Source organism: Triticum dicoccoides, chromosome 1A (assembly GCF_002162155.2).
Source record: "Triticum dicoccoides isolate Atlit2015 ecotype Zavitan chromosome 1A, WEW_v2.0, whole genome shotgun sequence".
Lineage (NCBI taxonomy): Eukaryota > Viridiplantae > Streptophyta > Magnoliopsida > Poales > Poaceae > Triticum > Triticum dicoccoides.
The window spans coordinates 552481136-552489594 of record NC_041380.1 but is presented as its reverse complement, the minus strand read 5'-3'; positions in this window follow the sequence as shown (position 1 = coordinate 552489594).

Below are 8459 nucleotides of genomic sequence, written 5' to 3'. Positions count from 1 at the left end.
GAGAGAGAGCTCAGGGTGAGAGATATCGAGAGGAGAGGGAGAAGAGGAGCACGAGGAGGCGACGACGTGACCTGAGAGGAAGGTCCAGCAACCTGGGCGTCGAGGTGGCCGGCAGCCTTGGTCGCTGGCGGACGGCGCTTGACGACGGGGTTGGGGAAGCGGGAGGTTGGTGGATCGGGAGGCACAGTGGGGAGTGGGTGGTGCTCGGGCCCTGGATGGGCTCGGGCGGGCGTCAGATGAGCTCTGAGGGCCACGGCAAAGTGGGGCGCGAGGAGGACAAGTGGCAGGGTGTGGTTGGCTGCGCGGCGATGCTGCTGATGTGGCGGCGGCGCTGGGTGGTGCTGGCGGTGACAAGTGGCGGTGGGGGAGCGTGCCGGTGCTGAAAACGAGGAAGGCGGCGGCGGCTGATGATTGGGGTGGCGCGTGTCGGATTTCGGGTTCCGGTAGACCCTTGAGGTTCGAACACTGGGGTACGCGTGGAGATCTCTCCCCTACCGATCTACGTCCAATCTCCTCGCGTGATCTAAGCTGGAAACAACGAACGACACAAGGGACACAAGGTTTATACTTGTTCGGGCCACCGTTGTGGTGTAATACCCTACTCCAGTGTGTGGTGTGGTGGATTGCCTCAGGGGTTGATGATGAACAGTACAGGGGAAGAACAGCCTCGCGAGAGGTGTTCTTGAGCTGGTGCGGTGAACTGCTTGGGTGAGTTCAATCGCCTCTCTCTCTCTCTCTATCTCTCTTTTTCGGTCCCTTCTTGTACGCCTCTACTCTGTGGTGGCTAGCTCTATTTATAGAGGCCCGGGGCCTCTCCCCAAATAATGAGCGGGAAGGGCGCCAACAATTGGCCATTTTGAAGGGGAACATCTAGTACAAGTTATCCTGACCAAAGGTGGTCTTCGGCTGCCAAAAGCACTGGTGATGACGCCGTCTTGGGCTCCACGGTGACCTCCGTCCTGCCGCTCTGTTGGTCTTGGTCTTGTTGCACCGGAATGGCAACCTTTGCCCGGTGCCTTGGCCTGTGCTTGCCCCCTTTGCACCAAAGGGGAAACAAGGACACTACGCAGGCCGACGCCCGCCTGGCACCCACCTGGTCTCGATCGTCATGGCTTGCGTCACGGGCTCCTCGTGAGGTACCCCTGCCTTGATCTCTCCACCTCCTCGTGAGCCTGCCTGATGAGGCTGCCTCTGAGGAAGCTTCTTGTCGTCCGCCCCGCAAGGCTTGGCCCCTCGCGAGGGTCTTGAGTTTGAGCTGATGAAGATGGGCCCCGTTGGGCCCCCACTTGAGCCACGTCGCAGGCCGCGGGCAGGCAAGTCTAGGGACCCCCGTTCCCAGAACACCGACAGTAGCCCCCGGGCCCAAGGCGCGCCCGGGCTTGGCCTAGCAGGGAAGCAAAGGGGCAAGTGCGAAGGGCCGTAGGCCCCCAACAGCCTGCGGCCTTGGGCGTCGCGTGGCAATTGATTGGACGTGGTCGTCTGCGCTTCCCACGACGCTTCAGCAACTGTCTATCTGACAAAAGAGGTGCCCGGACCAGACTTACTTGATTTGTTCTCGTTCGCCTCACCCCCAGATCCCCTTTCTCGCTCTCCTCCTTCTTGCTCCCGAAATCCTCCAGATCTGTCTCAATCCTCCTCATCCGGCACGTCATGGCACCCCGCAAGTCCTCGACCGAGGCCTGGTACTCGCCGGCTCTGGATTCCCCGAACCTATCGGAGAAGAACCTCGCCCTCACGCGCCTGATGACGGTGGCGCAGGGCAGCAAGGGGGTGACTGTGCTCAAGGCCGGCTCCGACCAGCCTGAAGGTAGGGGGAGCACCTTCTATCCGCTCTTTGTGAGCGCCATTGTTGTCGGTCTGGTGCCTCCTTTCTGTGAGTTCTTCTTTGCTGTTCTCCACCAGTACAACCTGCAGGCTCTGCATCTCCACCCCAACTCTGTTCTTCTCCTGGCTATCTTTGCTTACTACTATGAGGCTCACGTCGGGGTAAAGCCCTCGGTGGCCTTGTTGCGTCACTATTTTTCCCTCTGGGTTTCTGGTGGCCATATCTCCGCATGTGCGAGCTTCATCGCATACTCCAATTCCAATGCTATCTCGAAGCCTGGGAAGAGAATCGAAGGCTTCCGGAGCAAGTGGGTCATGGTGGACGTCGGGCGCCTCCACCCCTGTCTGGTATTGCCTACGGGGCATCCCAAGGCTGTCGACGCGTGGTCCCGCGCGGAGCTCGTTGATCCCCATGCGAGGGCGGTGTTGAAGAGGATGAACGCGGACCTGAGGCCAAGCAACTTGGGGGCGGCGAAGCTGACCGGGGCCACGCTCCTGCGGGAGTTCTTGGTGTACCGGGTGGCTCCACTCCAGGAGCACTCGCTCCCATTGTGGAGGCTTGGGGAAGCGGACACCGTCTTGCACCTAAGCTCTGAGGCCCTAACCGATGAGTATCTGGTCGCGGCCCTCCATTCCTTGGTTGGGGGAGACGTGGCAAGGCCGGTGGGCGCCCCGTCCCCCTGTTCCTTCATGACGACTGGGAGCAGATGGTGAACGCCAGGCCCACCTTCAATGGTGAGGGGCTGGTGCCCGCGGAAGCTCCCGAGGGTCTTGCGGCGCTGGCGATGGTGAACATGTCCTCCGACAGCTCCAGCGAGAGCGAGAGGGAAGAAGAGGCGGAGGAGGAAGAGTCTGACTCTGAGGCGACTGGCGAGGAGTCGAGGGAGTCTTTCCCTTGGCGCAGGTCCCAGGCCCTCCGCTCCATGCCGGACGACGACGAGGCCGACGCCAGGCTAGGAGGGGAGGACTCTCCCTTGGTCACAAGGAAGGGCAGGTCGGCGCTGGTTCCCCCAGGGTCTGCTCTGGTCCCTGGGCGGTCTGAGGCCAGCTCCAGCCCTCCTGACATGCCCTCTCCTTCCAGGCCTCCCGAGGCTGACCCCAGCTACAGGCTCTCGGGCTTTAAGTTTGTCCGGAGGTTGCTTGGGTCCGTGAGCGACGACCAGTAAGTGCTCGATTCGTGCTTTGCTTGGTTTCTGTCACCGAGGCTTGACGTCCATATTCTTTGTCAAGCTGGCGCCTGCGGCGAAGAGGTTGAAAGGGGCTTTTGCGGCCCCGCTCGGGGCGAGTCCACCTGCCGGGATGGCGCCTTCGTCCACTGAGGGGAAAGACGGCGAGGCTCGTGCCTCCCCGGTCCGATTGTCTTCGCGAGGCCGACCGAGACGCCTTGGTGAGGAGTCAGCCCCGTGGCCTCGCTGACCCTGGAGTCAACTGCGCTCGATGTTGCAGCCGGGGCGACCAAGGCCCAGGGGGTTCCTTCCTGCCAAACCGTGATCACGCTGCCGTCCTCTTCGCCCACTCCATCGGTTCCCGCTTCTTCTGTTCCCTCTGCCGCCGTCTTGGACCAGGTCGCCAGCGAACTGAGCCAGCTGCGGGAGGATCTTCTAAGCGCGGACCCTCGCCTAGCGGCCGGGCGCCTGGAGCTAGCTTCTGGCTGGGCCTGTTCAGCTGCCTCCGTCCGAACAACGCTGAGCCAGGCCGTGGCGGCCTCCGATGGGGAGAAGCAGGCCGCCAACTAAGCCAAGGCCGCTCGCGACGCTGCCCTGGGCGACGCTGCGGCCGCCAAGGCTCGCTGCGAGGCGTGGAGACCGAGCTGCAAGGCCTCCGCGACGAGCTCGCCAAGGAGGTCCACGGCCGCCAGGAGAAAGAGAAGGAGATGAAGGGTCGGGAGGCCACCGTCAAGGACCGGGACGCCAAGCTTGATGACCACCACGGTGAATTGGAGACACTGGAGCGGTCGCTGAAGGTGGAGAGGATCGAAGTAGATGCCAAGGCGAAGGTCCTGGCGGAGGATCGGGTGGCCTTCGTGAAGATGGAGAAGAGGGCTCGTGCCGCACTGAAGGCGCTTTACGAGAGCGGCTTGGAGGAGCCGTTGGCCGATGCAGAGGACGGCCCCGCCAAGCTGCTTCCCTTCCTGGTCCGTGCGCTTGAAGATGTCGTAGATGGCCTTGGCCCCACGGCCGAGGCCGAGGCGCGTGCCCTGTCTTCTGCGGTGCTGACGCATGTCCTCAGCCACGTCTACCTGCGCGACCCCGACGTCGACTTCAACAGCCTACTGGAACCCGTGAGCGGCGACCTTGCCGCCGCTGCCGCTGAGGCCGTGAAAGGCCGAGCCGAAGCTTTGCTGGGGAGGTTCCGCGCCTTCAGCGTCTTGCCCGGTTGCGGTGCCGCCAGCTCCGCGGCCCCGGGAGGCGGAGTCGCCCAGCGTGACTCCACCACGGGCGGCGGCGCCACTGGAGAGTGATCCCTTCGCGATTTTTGTCCTGTTTTTATTCCTGCAACATGCACCATGCCTCGCGGAGGCGTTTAAAATTGTGTTTGGCGTCATGAAACAATCTATGGCTTGTAATATTTGCTTTGAATTTTCTGGAATTTGCATTTTTCTCCCCTACTTGCTTGTGCTCTACGTCGGCAGGGCCCGACCCCGTGCATACCTCACCTAATGTTAGTCCCAACCGGAAACCAGGACGAGACTAAGGAGCAAGGGGCTACGTGGCAAGTTAGGCTCCTGAGTCGCGATGCTCAGGAGTCCCCCTTGACGCGCAAGCAACAAGTAGAAAAAAAGGGGGGAACGAGGAGTGGATTGATCGTTCTGCGTTGGCAGGGCCCGGCCCCGCGCATACCTCACCCAGCGTTAGCCCCGACCGGAAACCAGGACGAGACTAGGGAGCGAGGGGCTATGGGGCAAGTTAGGCTCCTGAGTGGCGATTCTCAGGAGTCCCCCTTGACACGCAAGCAACAAGTAGGAAAAAAGGGGGGAACGAGGAGTGGATTGATAGTTCTGCGTCGGCAGGGCCCGGCCCCGCGCATACCTTACCCAGCGTTAGCCCCAACCGGAAACCAGGACGGGACTAGGGAGCGAGGGGCTACGGGGCAAGTTAGGCTCCTGAGTCGCGATGCTCAGGAGTCCCCCTTGACATTCAAATGGGTTTCCATACCTTGGCTCCGCTCGGGGAGGGGCACGTGACGACCAGGTCCGAGGGACCTGGCTGGGTGGCGCGTGCTCGGGCGAGGCCCGGGCGTAGCCCCCGTGTCCAGCCCCCTCGCGTGGCGCTCCCGAGGGGATGCGTTGCGATGATGCCGGACACTGAGCTCTGGGCTCCCTGAGGTTGGTACGACCGTAGGCCGCCCTCAGTTGTTTATCACCAGCGCGGAGCATAGCGCTTCCGTTTGTGTACGGGCATAGCCGCTCCTCGGCAGTGTCGTCAGCCAGCGCGGAGCATGGTGCTTCCACTGGTACGTGGGAGGAGGCTCCCCTCTGGGAGGAGCCCCCGGGGCCTGTACAGCACCGCCCTGACATGTGGCCGGCACGATAGGGTTAGGAGAGGTGTATCTGGGCACTCGTGAGCCAGCACGGGACTCACGAGGCCCTACCTCGAGGCGGCTTGCGCCTGGCTCTGGGCCTTTATCAATGGTGTGTTCTTGTAGGGTGGTTAGAATGCAAATGCTCTACATCCTTAGTTCCCGGCCCTCGAGCTAGCTCAGCAGCCGCTGGTATGACAGGTCGCGATGTCGTGGGTCAAGGCTAGGGGGTGAGGGCTGGAGAGCCAGTAGGAGCCCATGAGTCACGATGCTTATGTACCCCCCTTTTAACATGCAAGCGCTTTGCATGAAAGCGGAGAAGTCCGTGAAAAGTAGCAGGTGACAATTAAGCGTGAAAGAGCAAATTCATTTTAAGTAGACGCGGGAAAAGCAAACGCTGCTGGGCCAGGCCCGAGCAGCTCGGGGATGATGCAGCCTGAAGGGCCCCCAACAAGGTAAGTAAAGAGCATAAGCAAAACAGATACATGCCGCAGGGACGGAGCCACGCGACCTGGGAATGATGCGGCCCCGTGGGCGCTCCCAGCTAAGAACGTGTCACATCCCTAGTTCTGGTATGCTCAAGGATAGCTAGTCATGTGTGCATCATGTTTAAATTCCATTTAAATTTGAAATGGGGATTTGTGAAACCCTCAGAAATTATTTCTGGAAATAACCCAGATAAAAATTGCTCCAAAAGGGTCCAAGAAAATGTTCATGTTGCTCTCTGAAAATATTGGTCAGAGTTAAAATACTAAAAAAATATTTTTCAGGAGCTCATAAATATTTATTTTGGCCATTTGGAATTAAGGCATAATTATTTGCTTCGGATATATATATTATATATATAATATATGTCCAAAAATTCTGTAAATTGATGGGGAGTTTTGGAGCAATCCAAATAGTTCCTACAAAAATTGACAGAAGAAAATAAACTGGTTTAGTATTTTACTAAATCAGAAACAAATGTCAGAAAATTAGAAAACAGAAACAAAACAGGAACAAGGGGAGAAGGAGCTTACCTGGGCCAACTAACCTGGCGGCCCATCTGCCCAGACCCAGCAGGCTGGCCCAGCCCACCTCCTGCCGACGCTAGTCGTCGTCCTCCTGGCGCCAGGAGGATGAGAGGCACGCGCTCACCGCGCGCGAGCACGCGCCGGCCACCTCCTGCTTCCCCGCTCGCTGTTGGAGGCCCCCGACGACGCCACGCACCTCCCTCGGCCCTCTCTCACTCCCTCTCGCTCTCCCTCCTCCCCTGGATCCCTCTCTCTCACCCCCCGAACGGCTCCGTCGCCACGGCTCGCCGTTGCCGCGGCCCTCGTCCACCCCTCGCCTCTTCGATGCTTCCATAAGAACCGCCGCACCTTCCTCTTTGTCTCCACCAACCTACGTGACGCCGGAAGCTCCGTAGCATCGTCCCCGCCGTCGTCTTCTTCCTCCGGACGCCGGAGATCGGCTTCGCCATTCCGCCCGCACCGGACCTCCCCCCGAGCCGCTGACCTCTTCAACGTGATCGCTGTGAGCTTCCGCGCCGAACCCCTCTCTTCTCCCTCGCGTTCGCGTGCTCCAGGACGCATCTCCACCATGGCCGAGAGCTCGGCTCCACCGCGCATGTCACCGCCGTCGTTCTAGCCACCGCCGCTCGCGTCCGAACCCATAAACGCACTCAGTGTGTTCCCAGAACCCGTAGAACTTGCGGGTTCGCCCTACCGTGCCCCGCAGCCTGTTTTCGCCTGGAGCCGAACTCCGGCCGCTGCCTCGAGCCCCGCTCCGGTGAGCTCCGGCGCCCCCGCAACCTCCCACCAGCTCCCCTGGATGCGAACGACGATGGGCTACGCCCCGGTGGTCTTCGCGCGTCCAGACGCTGCTCGTAGCGCAATTCCGGCGAGTCGCCGCCGCGCTATTGGTCACCGTCGGCCAGAACTCCGGCGGGCTAACGTGGCATCATAGTTAGGCACTAACTACCCCCCTAGAGACTGACAGTGGGCCCCATAGCCACTAATCTAAATTAGATTAGGAATAACTCCTCTGTTAACTAACTGAGTCACTGACGTGTGGACCCCACACGTCAGGTTTGACCCGGTCATCCACGTTGACTCACTGACGCAGGCATGACGTCATGCTGACGCAATATTAAATTTTCTGGTTTAAATTAATCAGGAAATTCCAGAAAGTGTTCAAAACTTCAAAAATTCATAGAAATTCAACCGTAGCTCAGATTGAAATAATTTATATATGAAAAATGATCAGAAAAATTCAATCTATCCATCTGTACCATTTTCATGCATGAAAAACCAACCTATACATGTTGTATATATGAAAACACATGAATGGCATTTATAAGAGCTTATTTTGGAGTTGCATTTGAACCTTTGGTTCAAATGGACTTCAACCAAATAAATGCTAGATGCATTACCTCAAACAACATCACATATTCATGCCATCTTCATGCATCATATTGTTGCATATGATTGTGTATTGATTGCCGACACCGTTCCTTCTCGATAGGTCCTGCGCCGGAGACCGATCCAGAGTACCTATCTGAGGAGCAGTGCCCCTTGTTGATCTACCAGGCAAGCAAAACCCCCTTGTTCATTCTGATACAATCCCACTCTCTCGCTCCTGCTCTCTTTTATTGCATTAGGACAACAACAATTCAACTGCTACTTTATGCTGCGGTAGTTGAACCCATTCCTCTGCATGACCTGTCATTGCCACAGTAAATAGTTGAAACCCACTAGCATGTGTAGGTGTTGATTGAGCCATGTTATGCTTCTACCATGCCATGCCTGCTATTGCTTAGAGTTGTGTCAGGTCTGATTCATTGGGAATGGATTGGAGTGTTATGCTATGTTCTGATGCCAAGAGTTAAGCGTGTGAACACGATTTGGTAAAGGTAGCGGTGAGAGGCCATGTAGGAGTACATGGTGGGTTGTCTCATTGGGACCTTCCTTAAGAACCAAGTTCTGTGTAAGTTGTCCAATGACTAGCTACTACCACACATTGGGTTCCGGTAACTCGACCCCTCTCGACTTATTAACCAACTTGATCTCTGTCCAGGAGTTGCAACTAGTTTCTGGTGTTTGTAGGTAGTGCTATTTTTCTACCGAGGGGCACCC